We start from the raw sequence: 21,954 nt of genomic DNA, 5'->3' as shown, positions 1-21,954 counted from the left end.
GCAGTTACTGTATCAACCAATTAAAGTTCTGCATAGATGAAATTATCTATTATCTCTGATTTAAATTCATTACAGCTGGGTCACATTTAAAAACTGCGGAGTGACTTCATGTTTGTCGATGCATCCCAACTGCACCGCGCGACAGTACCCTTAGGGTGCAATCACAAGACCGTATCAGTTTTGCGGTTGGCAAATTGCGAAACCCCCAAAAACTGATACCAGTCATGTTCATTTCACATTTAGCGGACCACCACATCCTCCCCATTGTTAGAAATGCCTATTCTTGTCTGCAAAACATACAAAGAATAGGACAGGTTCTATTTTTTTTGCGGGGCTGTGGAACAGACATACAGATGCGGACAGCACACGGTGTACTCTCTGCATCTTTTTGCAGCCCCATTGAAATAAGTGGGTCCGCATCTGATCCGTAAAAAAATGCAGATTAGATTGCGAACTCAAAACACGGTTGTGTGAATGCCTCCTATACAGGCAGCAGTCCTCAATACTATGCCTGGAAGGTCTGTATTCTCCACACTTCCAGGAGGTCCCTCCTTTTTCCATGAGCCTCCCAAACATAAATGTTACATAAATGTGAGTATTCGCATCTGGTTTTCCAATATACACAATGACTAAGGCCTAGTTGTAACGCTCACGCCTTTGTACGCTACCAGTAACTCGAATGATAACAGTGCACTGTTCATACAATTTCTCAAAAGAACGGTATGTGCAAAGCATGAACATTATAATCTCCTGTGTCCGCTGTACTGCATGGAGTCAGCAGTTCCCTAGCCCGTGTGTGACCTTCTCCATCAGAAAACACTGACAAATGCTATAAAATCTCTACAACAAAGACACGGATACCGAGAAAAAGCATGGAAATTGCATTTTCTATAAAATGAGAAATAAACAAGTAGCCTCTAAGGGATATTAATTAACATTTATTAAAAACCAAGGAGCGTTTTCCGCCACGCGCTGCTGGAGGATGCGCCTCAGTTTTGATGAGAAACAGCCCTCCGGAAGTTATTTACGGCAGTAAACTGATGAGTGATGGCAGCATGCACCTAAATTTTAGGAGCAGTGGCGTTCAAAAAGTTGCAAACTACTGGATTGCTACTTTTTTATGCCAATTTCTGGTATAGGGAGTCATAATAAATTACCTCCCCATCGTATTTGCTCTTTCCATAGGTTTTTACAAGCTTTCTGTAGGTGGCATTTTTAATTCATAAATCTTTTTACATGCTTTTTTTCAGGCGTATGTCAAGTCATATCAAGTTCTATAGAAAAAAAAGCTTACGGTGAAAACACTTAAAGTGTGACTGTCATTCTTTTTTTTTTTTTTGTAATGTATCGGGGCAGTGATATTGACCATTTTTGTAATATACTTTCATTACTGAAATCTTACATTTCTATAAGAAAAATAGCTGTAAAGTGGCCCATTTTGAGCCTTAGCAGCGCTCCTCTGTCTTCTGTTTACATAACACGGTCAGTGTTGAGCACAGTCTCCCCTGCTATGTAAACAGAAGACAGAGGAGCGTTGCTAAGGCTCAAAATGGGCCACTTTACAGCTATTTTTCTTATAGAAATGTACGATTTCAGTAAAGAAAGTATATTACAAAAATGGTCAGTATCACTGCCCTGATACATTACAAAAAAATAAAAAAAAATAAAGAATGACCGTTACACAAAAAACACCCAAAAAATATGTATTAACTAAAAGAGAAAAAGTCAGGAATCCCCAAAATGCAGTAAAAGTGATAAAAACCCATGGGCTTCTCTGTGCTCACCAAGCACAGCTCCGTACATTATGTAGCGGATGTGCTTGGTATCGCAGCTCAGCCCCATTCACTTCCATGGGGCTAAGCTGTGCGTAGGCCATGTGAACAATGAACGTGAGGTCACATGGTTTAGGTAAAGACCATGGTGCTACTGTGAGCGCTGCTACCTTCTCAAACAGCTGATCGTCAGGGGTCCACAACCATCAATCAGATGCTAATGACCTATCCAGAGGTCATCCAGAAGATAAGTCATCAGTATGTAAGTCTCAGAAAACCCCTTTAATAACTAGTTTTCAGGTAACATAACCACGTCCTTGGCTTGCAAAAAAAAAAAAGAAAAGAAGAAAGTATATGGGATCAGGGGATAGATACCACATCTGGGAAACCTAGATGGTAACTGATCAGAATTCTATAATAATGGCCAGTAACCAGCAATAGAACAGACTCCTAATTAAGGGTGAGTGAGGAGAGGAGGAATCCAGTTAAGGATTCCGTTATAACAGAATTCATAGAATGCAAAACGGATGCCTTTAAGAGGCGTTCCGTTTTGATCTCATAATAGAAGTCTATGGCCAAGCATAATGGATCTGTCAGATTTCCGTTATGCAGGACGAAAAACAAAAAAAAGAAAAGAATCAACATCTGAACGTTTGTTTGTATGAAAAACAGTCGGATTTGAACCCATGGCCCCAGCACTACAAGGTACCAGTGCTAATAACTGTGCTTAAAGGGGTTCTCTGGGAATAATGACTTTATGTGATGCTCGCACCCTACCCAATATATAGAAAATTCATACTTCTTACCTACTCCCCACTGCTCTGGTCCTCCATGCTGGCTCCCGCATGTCACAGTTTCAGTCCCCGGACTACTTGCATCCTACGTTAAATGGGCATGGTCAAATGCCTAACTAAAGCCAATAACTGGCTTTAGCATTGATGTGGCCTCAAGCAGCACATCGCTGCTGAAGCCAGTCACTGGCTGCAGTGCCAGATGTAAACAGTCCGGGGACAGGAACACGGACAAGCAGGAGCCAGTGGGGAGCAGGCAAGTATGAATTTTCTATTCACGGGGTAGGCTGCGGGCATTAGATAAAAAAGTAATTCCCGGAGAACCCCTTTAAAAGGGTTGTCTGGGATACAAATATTGATGACCTACTTGAAACCCCAGCTAATCAGCTGTTTCGGTCAGCCATGGCCCTGGAAACTATAGTGCAGGGGCCAACTCGTGGCTCTTTGCTTCTTCAAGTACAGCTCTAGCTGTGGAGCTGGGAAGCAGTCAGGCCGGCTCACCCTCCACCCCAGGCTCAGATCTCTATTCCTGATCGGGCACTGTTACTACTTTGCAGCTCCAGCTCACTCTCCACTATGTCCTGATGCACACAGTGTGAGAACGTAGTACGTGGAGACACGCACTATGACCCGACGTTGTGCTCATCAGGTCACAGTGGAGAGCGTGTCAGACCTGCAGAGTAGCAGGAGCCCAGTGCCTGATCAGTAGAGGGAAGAGATTTTTTTATTTTTATTATAGAACTGAGCATGGGGGTCTGATTTAAGCATGGGAGGTTATAATCTGAGAATGGGGGGAGGGGGGTCCTTATCTGAGCAATGGGGGGGGGGGGTCCTTATCTGAGCAATGGGGGGGGGGATCCTTATCTGAGCAATGGGGGGGGGGTCCTGATCTGAGCAATGGGGGGGGGGGTCCTGATCTGAGCAATGGGGGGGTCTGATCTGAGCAATGGGGGTCTGATCTGAGCAATGGGGGGGTCCTGATCTGAGCAATGGGGGGGGGTCTGATCTGAGCAATGGGGGGGGTCTGATCTGAGCAATGGGGGGGGGTCTGATCTGAGCAATGGGGGGGGGTCTGATCTGAGCAATGGGGGGGGGTCTGATCTGAGCAATATGGGGGGGGTCTGATCTGAGCAATGGGGGGGGGTCTGATCTGAGCAATGGGGGGGGGTCTGATCTGAGCAATGGGGGGGGTCTGATCTGAGCAATGGGGGGGGTCTGATCTGAGCAATGGGGGGGGTCTGATCTGAGCAATGGGGGGGGTCTGATCTGAGCAATGGGGGGGGGGTCTGATCTGAGCAATGGGGGGGGGGTCTGATCTGAGCAATGGGGGAGGGCTGATCTGAGCAATGGGGGGAGGGCTGATCTGAGCAATGGGGGGAGGGCTGATCTGAGCAATGGGGGAGGGCTGATCTGAGCAATGGGGGAGGGCTGATCTGAGCAATGGGGGGAGGGCTGATCTGAGCAATGGGGGGAGGGCTGATCTGAGCAATGGGGGAGGGCTGATCTGAGCAATCGGGTACAGCGCCGTACACTGTATAGTGGCCACGCCATGGTACTGCAGCTCAGATCAATTGGTAGTATAATACATGTGAATAAAAGGTTTGAAGACCCCATATACATGCAGTGACAAAAATTAATGCAAAAATCTGGACATGATGTGAAATCATCTATTACTTCTGGGCATAGTCTGATCAACACACTTTGCATATCAGGAGCGAAGCTACTGCTACATTAGTGACATAGAAATGCACCAGCAGCACTTTATAGATCCGGGTCGGCACTCTGTGGTAGGATACCATCCACATAAAATCAGAATGAACCATGCTATACATTATGTGTATTGCTAGAAGGTTTAATGAAGGATATCTTGGGTCCGTGGTTCATTCTGATACATAATGCACCAGACAATGCCCCAAAAAATATTTAAAAAAATTCTTTATAGTGCTGCCCACTGCTGCCTGCACTGCCTTGCACAGAATACCTACCAGAAACCACTATGACTGCATCTATCACATGGTGTGCTCACCGATACAGGATGTTAGGGACAGCTGGGGGAAAGGGACCACGAGAATATGCTCTGTGGGAGAAATTTGGCCCACTCTTCCTTGCATGCTTGTTGCAATTTGGCTACATTGGAGAGTTTTTTTTTTTTTATTTAGCACAAAATTGCCCATTTAAAGAGGACCTTTCGTGGCTTTATATTAAATGAGATAAATACCTTTTTTTTTTTTAAATATCGCTCTTACACCCCGCTGTGCCCCCTGGTATTTTTTGCACTCAGTATGCCAATACCGAGCATCGGTACAGGGAGGAGGAGACGCCAGGGTTTCTCAATGGGCGTCTCCTTCTCCCTGGTTGTGCCGCGATCCAATCACAGCAGAGAGCACCACAACCAGGTGAGTTTACTTGGGGGGGCCCCGCTGTGCCCCCCTGTAGTTTCCGCGCTCAGTATTATGCCAATACCGAGCATCGGTACAGGGAGGAGACAACGCCAGGGTTTCTCAATGGGCGTCTCCTTCTACCTAGTTGTGCTGCAATCCAAATCACAGCGGAGAGCGTCACAGCCAGGAAGAAAAAATATTGTGGATATGCTAGCGGCCATCTAGCAACTCATGTCCTCAGCTCTATACACAAAATCCCGGTGACAGGTTCCCTTTAAAGTGTTCTTATGGTGAAATACAGCGTTTTAAGCTAGATGTAGAGGGACCCTCAAAGTTTTGGGGGTCATCTAGAAGTTTTCTGGCAAATGTGCAACGGGTCTTTATGTTCTTTTTGGTCACCAGTGGTTGGCGTCCTTCAGGTCTCCCATAGATCCCATTTTTACCTGGTGTCTTTCTTATTGTGGAATTGTGTACACCAACCTTAAAAGGGGCTGGCCCCTCTCACCCATTGGTGGTATATCGCTCATATATGCCACCAATGTCAGATAGGTGCAGGTAGGGCTGCAACGATTAATCGATGTAATCGATTATAATCGATAACTGGATTCATTGTCGACGAATCCAGTTATCGAATAATCGCCGATTCGTTGCTATGCGGGCGGGCGGTCACTGCATCTTTATTTTACCTTTTACAATGACGCTCCTGTAACAGCCAGGCAGAGCGGACGGCGGAGTAACGTCACTTACTCATGTGACACGCCTGCTCCGCCTCCTTCATTCATGAAGTGGGTGGAGCAGGTGCGTCACGTGAGTGAGTGACGTTACGCCGCCGTCCGCTCTGCCTGCTACTGGAGCGTCATTGTAAAAGGTAAAATAAAGATGCAGTGATTAGTCCGACTAAGCATCGGGGCCGGGGCTGTGATGGGGAGGGGGGAGGATCTGTCTATGGCACTGCTATGGGGAGGGGGGTCTGTGTATAGCACTGCTATGGGGGGGGGGGGGGGGGTCTGTGTATAGCACTGCTATGGGGAGGGGGGGGGTCTGTGTATGGCACTGCTATGGGGAGGAGGGGGTCTGTGTATGGCACTGCTATGGGGAGGGGGATCTGTGCACTGTTATGAGGAAAGGGATCTGTGCACTGTTATGAGGAAAGGGATCTGTGCACTGTTATGAGGAAAGGGATCTGTGCACTGTTATGAGGAAAGGGATCTGTGCACTGTTATGAGGAAAGGGATCTGTGCACTGTTATGAGGAAAGGGATCTGTGCACTGTTATGCCCATAACAGTGCACAGATCCCCCTCTCCATAACTGCGCCGTCCACAGATCCCCCTCTCCATAACTGTGCCGTCCACAGATCCCCCTCTCCATAACTGCGCCGTCCACAGATCCCCCTCTCCATAACTGCGCCGTCCACAGATCCCCCTCTCCATAACTGCGCCGTCCACAGATCCCCCTCTCCATAACTGCGCCGTCCGCAGATCCCCCTCTCCATAACTGCGCCGTCCGCAGATCCCCCTCTCCATAACTGCGCCGTCCGCAGATCCCCCTCTCCATAACTGCGCCGTCCGCAGATCCCCCTCTCCATAACTGCGCCGTCCACAGATCCCCCTCTCCATAACTGCGCCATCCACAGATCCCCCTCTCCATAACTGCGCCGTCCACAGATCCCCATAATAGTGTCGTCCACAGATCCCCCATAATAGTGTCGTCCACAGATCCCCCATAATAGTGTCGTCCACAGATTCCCCATAATAGTGTTGTCCACAATTTGTTTTAATATGGCCTTGGAACATAATTTTTCAAGTAAGATCATATAAACCTCTCTGTTTTGTAATTTTGTCGTTTTTCCCGATTAATCGTAGAAATTAATCGGCAACTAATCGATTATTCAAATAATTGTTAGCTGCAGCCCTAGGTGCAGGTCACACATCTGAGACCTGTACCTCACTGAAAGGGGTTGACCCATTTCATACATTGATGGCATTTCACGAGGAAAATAGCCGGAAATAGCAAAGCGCCAGCTCAACTTTTCTGGAACTCTCATAAAGGTCTTTAGTGACCTCCCGGATGAGTAGAGGAGCGATCAGCAATCAATGATTATTTGGAAAGGTTGAAATCTCACTATAAAGACTGCAAACAAGTATAAACAACAATTGTTATAGGAGCAATGTGCGAGTTCTTCATTTCTTATTCATGCTGTGATCCATAGAGCAGAAAACAAACAGGAGGAAGATGACTCCACAACAGATCGATAGCCCGTCCCTGGGCGTCTGGTGGCACAGAGTCTTCTGCGCCAGTTATTTCCACAGCTCAGTGGTAAGCACTTAGTGGAGCAATGCAGAAAGCTATCGCTTCTCCTGGGATGTTTTTCCCCCATTTCCCTGACTGGAAAAGTCAGTTTCGTACCAGGAGACGTGTAATTATCTCAGCACAGAATGGGCGGTAATCACCTCCGCAGCGTTTAGGAGGACCAGGCTAAATGAATACTCAATAGCAGGACATCTTGGGGGAATTACAGAGTTGCAGCGCATAGTCTGGGTCGTTGAAATATCCCTTTCAGTGAGCCTAGCGGTAACAAAGAGGCCCTGTGTGCACAGAATAAACTCCGCAGAAATGAATGGCCATTTAAAGGGTTGCATAACCTTACAAGTGTGCTGGTCTAACTGTGGAGGGGTCACAAGGCAGTCAAGAGGTTAAACACCCTAGAAATAATGGGATCCTTCATGACACTGTAGTGATACAGAGACCCCCGCTGTGGGGTACAGATCGCAGCACACAGCAGGGCGCTGTGGAGATACTAATAGAAGGAGAATCACATTAATGTTTCATGATGTGTTATGGCGGCTCTAGAGGATACGTTTCTCCAGGAGGACTCTGCATCGGACAGAAACGCGATAGTATTTTGGAGTCCTGTATTACTAATGGATTTATATGGGAATAATTCTATTTAGCATCAAGGAGAAACCAACTATGGAAAAAAAAAAATATTTCCATGGCATGAAGATATTAAAAGGGGCTTTTTCACTCCAGCGAATAGCATTTATCATGTAGGGTAAAGTTAAAGAGGTTCTCCAGGCTTTTAATATTGATGGCCTATCCTCAGGATAGGTCATCAATATCAAATCGTCGGGGGTCTGAAACTTAGCACCCCCATCGATCAGCTGTATAAGGAGACGGGGCGCGCAGTGCGCATGTGCCGTCTCCCATCTCTCTTTCTGTTCACTGCAGTTAGAAAGAATGGAGATGGCACTGCGCACGCGGTCTCCTTATACAGCTGATCGATGGGGGTGCCGAGTTTCAGACTCCCGCCGATCTGATATTGATGACCTATCCTGAGGATAGTAACCAAAAAGAAAGTGATGGCAGCATCTCCAATCCAACAAGGTTTATTCACACATGGGGCATGAGACATGGGGCAATGCAGGAAGGTCCGTCTGTTCCCTGCCAGAAGAGCCTGCTGGATCACTAGCGCTAGTCTGAAGCTAACCTAAGATATAAAGCCATAATATGTAAGGATGTCTGGAGGACACTGCCAATTCAGCCTCACTTGAAACCTAGGGTAATTAATGCCCAGGCATTACATTAAATTACTTATACATATAGGGGTTTTAATAAAATTCTGGCCTCATAGACATCAATACAAGAGTTGTATGCGGCTGCTATTGATATCGACGGGGCCTGAATACATCACAGTGCACTACAATGACTAGCAGAAGGCAGACCTAACATACATGCGGTGACGCTCCACATGTATCTGAAGTAGAAAACACTTGAGCTCATCATTAACCACTTATCCGTGCGTGTCCCTTTACATAAGACAGATGCGGTCCGAGCAGAACCGTGCGCACTGGTACCACACAACTCTAGCTGAAAGTGATGGTATTATACCAAATACATGGAAAGAGAAATGCTAAAATGTTCATAGGAAACCAAATAGGCACAAGGGTAGAGGGTACTGGACGCCTCTCATACAGTGTGGCCGGTTACAAAGCTCTTGTTTCTGCTCTCATATTAATGGTAATGTTATGTAGTCTGTTATTACCCTGTGTTTACTTAAAGGGAATCTATAATAATCAAGCTTTGCACTAAACGTCGTATGCCAGGAGTTAGTAATCCTCCGGGGAGCATGGGCAGGAGCAGCAATGTGCGCTCCTTGCCCGTACTCTCTGCGCTGCTGCTGCCCATTCATAAATTTCACAGTCCGTACTCCGCTGAGCTGCCAGCGGTGTACCGATAACTGAGTTTTAAGTGCACAGTAAATAGTGCACTTTAGGGAGGTAAAACACTAAGAAAAATAATAAGTACCGTCTTTTTCACCCCATACGCACCTGCGTCTTATGGTGCGAACACAAATGAGTGCTTCTATTATGGTTAGTACCGGAGGACCAGGAAGCGGTGAAGGCTCTGTACTCACCACTTCCTGGTCCTCGGCTGTGAAGGCTGCGCACAGCGTGAGGGCGCTCTGTGACCACAAGCTGTGCGCGTCAGTTAGCACAGCACCCGACAGAAGGCGGCAGAGGATCGCGATGTGAGGAGCAGAGGCGTCCAGAAGCAGGAGAGGTTAGTGGGTCTTTCATTTTGTGATCTGAGGCTGAATTATGGCTGGGGGCTGAGTACCTATGGCTGGGGGCTGAGTACCTATGGCTGGGGGCTGATATGGAGGCATGGGGGTCTCATCTGAGGTCTGATTGTGGTGTCTTTTTATTGGGCTCTGATCTGAGATCTGATTGGGGGTCATTCACATTGGGGTCTGATCTGAGATCTTATTAACATTGGGGATCTGATTGGGGCTGTGAGCTGAGGTCTGATTGCTGATCTGAGGTTTAATGAAAAATATTTTTTTTCTTATTGACCTCCTCTAAAACCTAAGTGTGTCTTAAGGGCCGGTGCGTCCTATAGGGCGAAAAATACAGTATATTGGAAAATGTTTTTTTAGGGCATCATATAAAAATTTTATTCAAAAGTTTAGTTACTCTTTAAAGAATAAAAGTCTATTTTCTCGGCAATGCTACAACTGATTTTCAAAAGTCAGGTATCATCTTAATCAGAAGGGTCAATCCTACCAGGCAGTACATCTGGTTGCTTGTATTCTGTTTTTTTTTTTTTTTTTTTAAGAAAAACAAGCGAACAACTGTTTAATAAAAATTATCCGATAAAAAAAAAAAAAAAAAGCATGGCATAAATCAATATCACTTGCCGGTTTTGTGAATCTACTTGAAGGGAGCCTGTCTGTGGACTTTCCATGGCTACAGCACCGGCTGACTACTGGAGGGCACCGACGGCAGTTCTAGAACTTCTTTCTCTCCCTCCTAGAAGAACGTGTGATTTCCAGAGGCCTGTCTACAAAAGTATTCACAAGCACTGGCAGCCAACTATAGGGGTTGTCAAAGTTAAAAAGAAACTCGGGCAGACCCTGAAAGTGGTTGAAAATAACAAAATAATCAATACTCACCCCCTTTTTTCCTCTGCTTCTTCCAGCGCTGCTCTCCAGTCATCTCCACTGCTGTTCGTTTTCCTGGCTGCAGCAGTGACGTTCCACATACTGCTGGGGCCAGTGACTGACTGCATGGCAACCTACAGTTAGGTCCATAAATATTAGGACATTGACACAATTCTAACATTTTTGGCTCTATACACCACCACAATGGATTTGAAATGAAACAAACAAGATGTGCTTTACCTGCAGACTGTCAGCTTTAATTTGTGGGTATTTACATCCAAATCAGGTGAACAGTGTAGGAATTACAACAGTTTGCATATGTGCCTCCCACTTGTTAAGGGACCAAAAGTAATGGGACAGAATAATAATCATAAATCAAACTTTCACTTTTTAATTCTTAGTTGCAAATCCTTTGCAGTCAATTACAGCCTGAAGTCTGGAACGCCTACACAACACCAGACGCTGGGTTTCATCCCTGGTGATGCTCTGCCAGGCCTCTACTGCAACTGTCTTCAGTTCCTGCTTGTTCTTGGGGCATTTTCCCTTCAGTTTTGTCTTCAGCAAGTGAAATGCATGCTCAATCGGATTCAGGTCAGGTGATTGACTTGGCCATTGCATAACATTCCACTTCTTTCCCTTAAAAAACTCTTTGGTTGCTTTTGCAGTATGCTTTGGGTCATTGTCCATCTGCACTGTGAAGCGCTGTCCAATGAGTACTGAAGCATTTGGCTAAATAGGAACAGATAATATTGCCCGAAACACTTCAGAATTCATCCTGCTGCTTTTGTCAGCAGTCACATCATCAATAAATACAAGAGAACCAGTTCCATTGGCAGCCATACATGCCCACGCCATGACACTATCACCACCATGCTTCACTGATGAGGTGGTATGCTTAGGATCATGAGCAGTGCCTTTCCTTCTCCATGCTCTTCTCTTCCCATCACTCTGGTACAAGTTGATCTTGGTCTCATCTGTCCATAGGATGTTGTTCCAGAACTGTGAAGGCTTTTTTAGATGTTGTTTGGCAAACTCTAATCTGGCCTTCCTGTTTTTGAGGCTCACCAATGGTTTACATCTTGTGGTGAACCCTCTGCATTCACTCTGGTGAAGTTTTCTCTTGATTGTTGACTTTGACACACATACACTTACCTCCTGGAGAGTGTTCTTGATCTGGCCAACTGTTGTGAAGGGTGTTTTCTTCACCAGGGAAATAATTATTTGGTCATCCACCACAGTTGTTTTCCGTGGTCTTCCGGGTCTTTTGGTGTTGCTGAGCTCACCGGTGCGTTCCTTCTTTTTAAGGATGTTCCAAACAGTTGTTTTGGCCACGCCTAATGTTTTTGCTATCTCTCTGATGGGTTTGTTTTGTTCTTTTCAGCCTAATGATGGCTTGCTTCACTGATAGTGACAGCTCTTTGGATCTCATCTTGAGAGTTGACCGCAACAGATTCCAAATGCAAATAGCACACTCGGAATGAACTCTGGACCTTTTATCTGCTCATTGTAATTAGGATAATGAGGGAATAACACACACCTGGCCATGGAACAGCTGAGAAGCCAATTGTCCGATTACTTTTGGTCCCTTAACAAGTGGGAGGCACATATGCAAACTGTTGCAATTCCTACACCGTTCACCTGATTTGGATGTAAATGCCCTCAAATTAAAGCTGACAGTCTGCAGGTAAAGCACATCTTGTTCGTTTCATGTCAAATCCATTGTGGTGGTGTATAGAGCCAAAAATGTTAGAATTGTGTCCATGTCCCAATATTTATGGACCTGACTGTATGTTCATGAAATGTCACCGCTGCAGACAGAAAGCACTGGAAGAAGCAGAGGGAAAAAAAAGGGGCGAGTATTGCTTCTTTTTGCAACTGAACTTTCAAAAAACGTTTAATATGTGACAGCCACATATCAAAAGTTTGGCTCTATGGGGGTTTGAGTGCTGAGGCCTCCACTGATCGCCAAAAACGGGGAGAGAGAAGATCTCACATCACCCTCTCTCTCATTGCTGCATGAGACGTAATCCACACAGGCTGATAGACTTTCTATTGAGTGAGACGAGAGAGTGATACGTGAGCTCTTCTCTCTCCTCGTTTTGGCAATCAGTAGTGGTCCCAGCCCTCAGACCCCCCCCCCCCCTTCATCGATCAAAACCTTTAAAATAAGATCCGTCACCTATTATTTGCTGCGCTATATTACAGGGAGATGTGGAGCAGAATTGCGCATTTATAGCCCCCCTACAGCTAGTGATTGATAGACTTGGCTGTACACAGGAGGAGGGAAGGCCGTCAATCACTAGCTGAAGAAAGAGTCAGGCAGACTGCTGTAAAGTATCAAGCTGAACTGGAGGAAAGGAACTGGCGGACATGTAAACCTTGGCATATACATGTTCATACATATGGCGGCCTATAGTGAAAATTAAAGTAGTTAGGAGCTGCCACTGCCATGGGAATGTATCAAAGGTAAATACTACATTTTACCGAGTTCCATTTGCTGAAACAAAGAAATGGATTACTGCTAAATATTGTTTCTAAGTTATTTTTTCCGAGTTAGGTCATTGAATCAGACTCACAAACCAGAATTACACTGCCTACCTCTAGGAGCCAAGAGGAAGCAAAACAGACGTACAAACATATTGTACCTGGAATATACCGTGATCTTATGTAATAGAGCTCTGTACGTCAAACCTTTCTTACTCACTTCATGACAGTATACTTACTCAGACGCTGCATATTTAAAAGGCGTCTGCAGAGTCATAATGTTTTACTAGCCGCTAATTGGTTATTATGGAATTAAAATGGGGCCCCCTGCTGGCTCCCGTCATAACACAGTCTTTGCATCTCTTGCCCGAGACTAGCTTTACCCTTTGGCTGTTTGCCCATGAATTTTTTTGTATAGGCGGATGTGGAGGTGTGGGAAGCTTCTGGTACTGAGCCCACCTACGGCACTACATATCCTGTTCCTACAGGATGGATGCCCCATGCAAGATAATCAGGTCAGAGCCTCTGGTTTACAGCAGTGACAATGACGTCACCACTCGCCTGACCATCCATCCAGTCCAATCAGTATCTTATTTGTGAACTGCACATGTGCCAAAGCTAACCATTACCCTGCCAAGCATGCACAAAGACAGGCGACACTGAAGCTTGATGGGACATGCATTTTAAACATGTCCTATGACAAATGCTACCGACCTGTGCAGGTATACTAAACCTTTAAAGGGTTTCTACCACTTAGGTGTCACATATTTGGCTGTCAGACACTAGCGATCCGCTAGTGTCTGCTCTGGCCAACCATCCTAATATAATTGCTTTTGGGGCGGTGGTTTGGCTAAAAAAACTACTTTTATTAATATGCTAATGAGCCTCTAGGTGCTATGGGGGCGTCATTAGCACCTAGAGGCTCCGTCTACCTTTAGAAACTGCCGCCCCCAGCGCGTCCCTCCAGCCCGCCCATCTCCTCCTGAATGCGATCCTCGTATGTATTCTGCGCATGCGCAGTGAATGTCTGACCGCTTCCTTGCTCAGACATCTCCACTGCGCCTGCGCGATGACGCCATAGTGCTCCGAGGAACAGGCGCAGTGGAGATGTCTGAGCAGGGAAGCGGTCAGACATTCACTGCGCATGCGCAGAATACATACGAGGATCGCATTCAGGAGGAGATGGGCGGGCTGGAGGGACGCGCTGGGGGCGGCAGTTTCTAAAGGTAGACGGAGCCTCTAGGTGCTAATGACGCCCCCATAGCACCTAGAGGCTCATTAGCATATTAATAAAAGTAGTTTTTTTAGCCAAACCACCGTCCCAAAAGCAATTATATTAGGATGGTTGGCCAGAGCAGACACTAGCGGATCGCTAGTGTCTGACAGCTAAATATGTGACGCCTAAGTGGTAGAAACCCTTTAACCAACCTATACAATATACAGTAGCTAAAAAGCACAGAATAAACCAAAAGACATATAAAAGAATTTGGATGTTGATGTCTATGATTTAATCCTCATTTAAAGTCACTGAGACATATCAGAAGATCAATGTAGGACCCATGACCCCCATTTATCACTAGAAGAAGGAATAGCACGCCTCTAAGCTATATTCCCCTTAATCGTCTGGTTTCAAGATGCTTCTGTGCATTACAGCCCCATTATAGTGAATGGAAGAGTCAGACAGGAGACACTTTTTACCCAATAGTGGTGACCACAGGCCACAGACCCCCACTGATCACATATTCTAATACGTCAAAAAGTGTTTCAAGGCAAACCTTACTGTTAAAGGGAGTCTGTCATCAAAGTTTTACCTTTTTAACCCTTCCCATAGCTTTCTAGCTGCCTTACATTTAATAAAAACGTTACCTTTATAAGCAATCCTGGACTTATAAAACAGGCTAAAAACATCTTCGTAGCATATGCAAATGAGCAAGTGCCCAGAGGCGGTGTTACCTTCGTAGGTGCCCAGCTAGCTCAGCCTTATCGTCGCTTCCCCCCGCCCATTCTTTCCCTCTGCCCGCCCATCTACTTCTTGTTTCGCCGAGATCCCGCGCCTGCGCACCCAGTCATACGGCATCACAGTAGTTAATGTGCATGCGCCGGCTAACGGCGTGAAAACACCACAAAGGAGGCGGTCCATCGGCGCATGCGCATTAATTACTGTGATGCCGTACAAGGAATGGGCATCGCAGTGCGCATGCGCCGGCCGACGGAATGAGTGCACAGGCGCGGGATCTCGGCGAAGAGAAAAGTAGGCTTGGATGAAGTCCTGAGGAGGGTAGGCTTGGATGAAGTCCTGCTGTGACTACAGAGAGACAAGTAGGCTTGGATGAAGTCCTGCTGTGACTACAGAGAGGCGGGTAGGCTTGGATGAAGTCCTGCTGTGACTACAGAGAGGCGGGTAGGCTTGGATGAAGTCCTGCTGTGACTACAGAGAGGCGGGTAGGCTTGGATGAAGACATGCTGTGACAACATAGAGGAGGGTAGGCTTGGATCACGTCCTGCTGTGACTACAGAGAGGCGGGTAGGCTTGGATGAAGACATGCTGTGACAACATAGAGGAGGGTAGGCTTGGATGAAGTCATGCTGTGACTACAGAGAGGCGGGTAGGCTTGGATCACGTCCTACTGTGACTACAGAGAGGAGGGTAGACTTGGATGAAGTCCTGTTGTCACTATATTTTTTTTAAAGGTGTATCAAATGTTTCTCAATGGGGGTGCATGGACCTGGCATTTCAGCATGCTGTTGCTGCTCCTAAGCTTTTTTTACTTTCCAAAATGAGAAATAACTTCATGACATCATCAAAACAAGAAATGTGGACAAGACTTTTAACCTAATTTCGATGCTGGAACTAGAATCACACGGAGTGATTTATGAGAACATTCCTTAACCTGTTACCTTGTAACAAAGTGTTCTGGATTCTGGAGCACATTCCTATAAACTAACACCAGGCAGCAGGGAATGGATGAGTGCGTAAGACCTGAGAAGGTCTTCAGTGCTGCTTGCAGTGTAGATCAGAATAAGCAAAGGAAAAGCATATAAACCCCTAGATGCATCCTAATAAGTAGCAAAGGTTCTGTCATATTTAGGCAATGACATTACCTACACTACAATCCTATATAACACAACATAATACAATGCCACAATGCAGTGACGCTCCAGCGCACCCAGCCTGTCCATGTATTACATAGATGGCTATTCAATTGAAAGGATAGCATGTAAAAATACATTTTCAGCGGCTGTTATCTAGCCATACGCCGAATGCTATGCCGACTTCAATATGTAGAGGGTTTGTCTTCAAGAAACCACCCATGTAAAAAAGGGAGCATTCACACAACTGTATTTTAAGTCCACGCACAATCCACATTTTTTTGCGGGTCACACGCAGCCCCAATCATATTTATGGGGCCGCAAAAAAATGCAAACAGCACAAGGATGTCATCCGTGTGCAGTCCACATCTTTACGACCATGACCCAAATGATAGGACATGTCCTATTCTTGTCTGTTGTACTGACAAGGATAGGCATTTTACAATGGGGCCAGAGAAAAAGTTTAGGACGCACATGGACTGAATCCGCAATTTGCAGACTACAAAATAGATACCTTCATGTGAATGTAGCCTAAGTATTAAAGGGCTTTTCTGGGAGTAGATGTTGAGGACCTGTCCTTAAGATGGGTCATTAATATCAGATCAGTAGGGGTCCAACAACAACCCATACCCCCAATCAACCGTTTGTAGAACTGAAAGCACAATGGCTGTGCCAGGTTACTGCAGTTCAGTCCTCATTCGAAGGCCAAAGGATGAGGATGCTGCTAAAGCCAGTTGTCTTACAGCCAGACACAGGATGGTAAGTAGAAGGGACATGGTTGAGCTCCTGGGACTCAGAGATGATGAGACAAAACAGAAGGAGATGAAGGGAAACCCCTTTATCAGAATACCAATCTTTAATCAGACTTACAGTTTGCATTTGTTTCTGGCTTCTCTTCAGGACATATTGCATCTGGTGTCCATTCTACTCAACATGTCTTGTGGTCAGCTAAGCATAGCAGCCAGCTCCGCTCCAGATACAGGGATCTGTATAGAAGGAAAACAAACATGTAAATGCATTTTGTCAGAAAGGGTTGTTTTTTTATTTTTTTTCTTATTTCAAATAAAACTCAATATTCATAGAAAACAAATACCCTATTTTCACCATATAAGATGCACTTTTTCCACCCCAAAAGTGGGGGGAAAATGTCAGTGTGTCTTATAGGGCAAATACTAATGAGCGCTTCCATTACGGGAGCGCTCATTAGTACAGTAGGACCAAGAAGCAGTGAATACTGCACTCTCTAGCCTTCCCCTGCAGGCGATGCACGCTGTGCTACATCGGGTCACAATAGAACGCAGCAGAAAATTGTTGGATTTCAGGAGCAGCGGCATCTGGAACAGGAGAGGCGAGTTGATATTTTTTTTTGCCTGATCTGAGGTCTGATTCTGATCTTAAGTTTTTTTGGGGGTATGAGCTGTGGTTTAATTACCATTGGAGGTCTGATCCGAGGTCTGATGAAAAAAAAATGAAAAAAATGTTTTGTTATTTTCCTCCTCTAAAACCTAGGTGCGTCTTATAGAACGAAAAATCCTGTAGTTTTTATAATTTTTTGCTGGTTTTTCCTTTTCATTTCGGCAGTACAATGCCATAGACAAATACAAAAAAATTGTCCTTCTGTAGCAGTCAGCACAGAGAGAAAAAAACGTCTATATAGATAATAAACCCAATTCTAGTTTGCCTCTCAGATTGAATCAGATGGAGTGAATGGCCTTGACTGAGAAAGTCAAGCAAGGCTGATTGTCATGCTAAAACTACAAACAAAGGAGGAAGTTAAAGGGGTATTCTTATTACATTAGAGGGATTTTCCAAGATTTTAATACTGAAGACCTATCCTCAAGTTAGGTCATCAGTATCTGATCATTTGGGGTCCAACACCCCTGCCCATCAGCTGCTCGAGAAGGCAGGTGAGCTTGCAGTAGCACCACGGCCTTCTCTCAGCTTCTCCCAGGCCAGTGACGACACGTTCATCAGTCACATAGCCTAGGCACGGCTTAGTCCCATAGAAGTGAATGGGGCTGAGCATGATACCCAGCACAGCCGCTATACAATCTACAGCGCTGTGTTTGGTGAGCAGGGAGAAGGCCGTGGGACTCAAAGGAGCACCGGTGCCTTCTCAAACAGCTGATCAGTGGGGCTCCAAGGTGTAAGACCCCCACCGGTCAGATACTGATGACCTATCAATTGGATAGCTCATCAGTATTAAAATCTTAGTAAATCATTTTAAGTTATCCCCTATACTCAGAAGTACAGCTTGTAAAGGTGCTGGAGCAGTCACAGGAGGCCATGTCCCCAGAGTGAGAAGTCTTCACCCTGACAGGTAACATATAATACTATCTGTGCAGTGTTATCTGTGGTGTTACATAGGACTGCGGGCAACATCTCCTGCTTTCCCCACTTCCTCTAAGTTGCTGTGTCCCTTAACTTATCATCTTGTTGCCCATGCAGCATATCAACTTCCGCTGTAATTTAGGCTGTAATTGCTTGAAAAGTGGGGTTCCAGTGCCCCCGACAGTCATCACACTGAAGGGGCCATGATGCTCCTGTGAGTTCAGCATCCAAAATGCAGTAAGGGGACAGAGGGGCGGTAACCAGTTGGGGGCGTGTACCTGTACAGTCTGAGAATGGCAGCACTGATTGGATAGAGCGAGTCTGTGCAAAGACACCCCCCAACTGGTTACCTCCCCTCTGTACCCTTACTGCAGACTGCTAGCAGTTCATTCATAACTTCTAGTTGAATAAAAGAATGGCACAACATACAGACATCAGAATAGAGGCTCCAGAATTACTACTACATGGGGAATGCATGAAACCATTAAATCAGGCATGTCAGGAGCGGTGACAGGTCCTCTTTAAGAGAAGATGCAGTGATCGGCACAGCCGTCTTATGGATAAACCCAAAAAATCTGGGTGCATGACTTGGAAGAATGTGGAGCTCATTTCATCGTGATGATATGTGGGGGACCTGGAGTTCAGACGGCCATGATCAGGGATCAGCAACCTCCTGCACTCCAGCTGTTTTGAAAGTACAACTCCTAGAAGCTATCATTACAAGAACAGCCGATTAAGGCTACTTTCACACTAGCGTTCGGCTGTCCGCTTGTGAGCTCCGTTTGAAGGGGCTCACAAGCGGACCCGAACGCTTCCGTCCAGCCCTAATGCATTCTGAGTGGACGCGGATCCGCTCAGAATGCATCAGTCTGGCGGCGTTCAGCCTCCGCTCCGCTCAGCAGGCGGACACCTGAACGCTGCTTGCAGCGTTCGGGTGTCCGCCTGGCCGTGCGGATCCGTCCAGACTTACAATGTAAGTCAATGGGGACGGATCCGTTTTAAGATGACACAATATGGCTCAATCTTCAAACGGATCCGTCCCCCATTGACTTTCAATGTAAAAGTCTGGACGGATCCGTTCAGGCTAATTTCACACTTTTTTGACAATATAATGCAGACGGATCCGTTCTGAACGGAGCCACCGTCTGATTTATATGAGCGGATCCGTTCAGAACGGATCCGCTCTGAACGCTAGTGTGAAAGTAGCCTTAGTGTGCGTGCTGGGAGTTGTAATGTCACAGCAGCTGCAGAGCTGAAGGTTGCCGATCCCCAGCCTACAATACTGATGTATGGCAGTGCACAATACAGTTCTGTTTAGTGCAATGTTCAGGTGTGTTAGGCTGGGATATTGGGTGCGACACGACCAAGGATCGCAGTGCAGCCATAGAAATGGATGGGGTCAATGTCACACAGTGTGATTTGCAGGTTGCCATAACCGCAGATTTGCAAAAAACCCAACCCTTCTGGTTATTTCATATTCATATGTGTTATATGACCAAGTGGGAGGGAGGTTGCATGGCTAGCATGAGCGATCTTGACTAGCCGCAGGAGTGGGGGTTGCAAGGGAAGAGGGGAATGTGGAGAAATAGCTGGGGGACCCCTTCAAAAATTTGTTATGGGACCTGTCATTTTTAGTTACGCCCCAGTCGAAGTTTATGAAGAGTGCGGTGGCTGAGAATCAGTGAACCTTACCTGTGGGTATGACATAAAGAACATAGAAGGGGCACGTGGTCATCAGATTTCATGGATTTAGGCCTATAAATCCAGGAAACCACATCCCAGCGCATAACACGGATCTTAAAGAACAGTTCTCACATTTTATTCTGGTAGTTTTGTTAAAGAAGATTTCTCACTGCTTACATGGGAGCTGCGGCCCTTTCACACAGTTAATCAGTGGGCTGCTGAGTTTGGGACCCTCAATGACCTGACAAGGATAGCCTGACCTGAAGATAACCTTGTGACTCGGCCTGTGACAGACACACATAAAATCCCACGGGTCATAGGCTCTTTTGACTCAACAGCATCTGAAGTGAGGGACATCATAGGCCACTACTGGTAGATCCTGTTGATGGATCCGGATCTAGTGGAGGTACTCAGCCCCAACCATCATTGACATATAGGAGGGGTGCCAATTTGAAGGATCACCTTGTTCACAGCCACCCATGAAACCACGATCATGGCTGGAAAAAACAGTCAAGGGCTGTTGTTTCAGGTGTGGTAACTGTAGTTTCTGTGGCAAATCCTTTAGTGACACATCCACGGGATATGCGCACTATATACGGGATTTAATCAATTGCCGCACCACGGGCATAATATATCTGATAACCTGTGAGTGCGGCATGCGATATGTTGGAAAGACCCCCAGGGAATTCCGCAAATGCATGGGTGAACATTTGAGTGACATCCGTAACAAAAAGGACTCACCGGAGACCAGACACGTACAGACCACCCATGATGGATGGGTGTGAGCCATTAAGTTCAAAAGGATCGAACATGTTGGGAGATCACAGCGAGGGGGTGATTGGGACAAGCGCATTTTGCAGAACGGAATGCTGGTGGATCTTTAAACTGATTACCTCCAGCCCCTCTGGCCTCAACGAACAATATAACTTTGGTTGTTTCATCTAGATGGGCCCGGCTTAATTTGTCATCAACCCCCCTTCTTTATCCCCTGGCTATAATGTTTCACTTTCACTATTTTGCTGAAGGTGTTACATTCCTTTATGTTATTTATGTCATTCTTGTAATGCGTTCTTTTCTTCCGGCATAGAGTTCCGTCGTCGGGGCTCTATGCCGGAAGAATCCTGATCAGTTTTATCCTAATGCATTCTGAATGGAGAGAAATCCGTTTAGGATGCATCAGGATGTCTTCAGTTCCGGACCGGAACGTTTTTTGGCCGGAGAAAATACCGCAGCATGCTACGCTTTTTGTTCCGGCCAAAAATCCTGAAGACTTGCCGCAAGGCCGGATCCGGAATTAATGCCCATTGAAAGGCATTAATCCGGATCCGGCCATAAGCTAAACGTTGTTTCGGCGCATTGCCGGATCCGACGTTTAGCTTTTTCTGAATGGTTACCATGGCTGCCGGGACGCTAAAGTCCTGGCAGCCATGGTAAAGTGTAGCGGGGAGCGGGGGAGCAGCATACTTACCGTCCGTGCGGCTCCCGGGGCGCTCCAGAGTGACGTCAGGGCGCCCCACGCGCATGGATGACGTGATCACATGGCAAGTATACTGCTCCCCCGCTCCCCACTACTACTATGGCAACCAGGACTTTAATAGCGTCCTGGCTGCCATAGCAACACTGAACGCATTTTGAAGACAGATCAGTCTTCAAATGCTTACAGTTCACTTGCGTTTTTCCGGATCCGGCGTGTAATTCCGGCAAGTGGAGTACACGCCGGATCCAGACAATGCAAGTGTGAAAGAGGCCTTATGTTGTATATGTACCCTTCTGTATTATTCTACACCCTGTGTTCTCTTACCTTTTCTTTAGCATTTGGCACGTACTTTAATCCTTGTCAGCAGTCAGGGATCATACCTATAAAGTCCCCCTTGCATGCCCTTAATATATTAGGGGACCCTGACTCTATATTTGGACCCCTTATTCTGTATATAGGTGGAGGTGGGGAGCTGTGCACACCTATTTCATGGCTCTACATACC

The 21,954-nt window shown here is 46.1% G+C and overlaps 1 protein-coding gene across 5 annotated transcripts in view; it reads right to left on the bottom strand.

Annotated features, from left to right (window-relative positions):
* Window positions 1-21,954, bottom strand: part of PIK3CB (phosphatidylinositol-4,5-bisphosphate 3-kinase catalytic subunit beta) — a 142,505-nt gene that overhangs the window by 77,565 nt on the left and 42,986 nt on the right. For all 5 annotated transcript variants that reach the window (XM_044289238.1, XM_044289237.1, XM_044289241.1 and 2 more), the window contains one exon: window positions 16,830-16,945. The gene's annotated coding sequence lies outside the window, so the exon portion shown is untranslated. The remainder of the gene's footprint in view (window positions 1-16,829; window positions 16,946-21,954) is intronic.

The sequence above is a fragment of the Bufo gargarizans genome, chromosome 4, assembly GCF_014858855.1.
Source record: "Bufo gargarizans isolate SCDJY-AF-19 chromosome 4, ASM1485885v1, whole genome shotgun sequence".
Lineage (NCBI taxonomy): Eukaryota > Metazoa > Chordata > Amphibia > Anura > Bufonidae > Bufo > Bufo gargarizans.
This window is presented reverse-complemented; position numbering and strand designations above follow the sequence as displayed.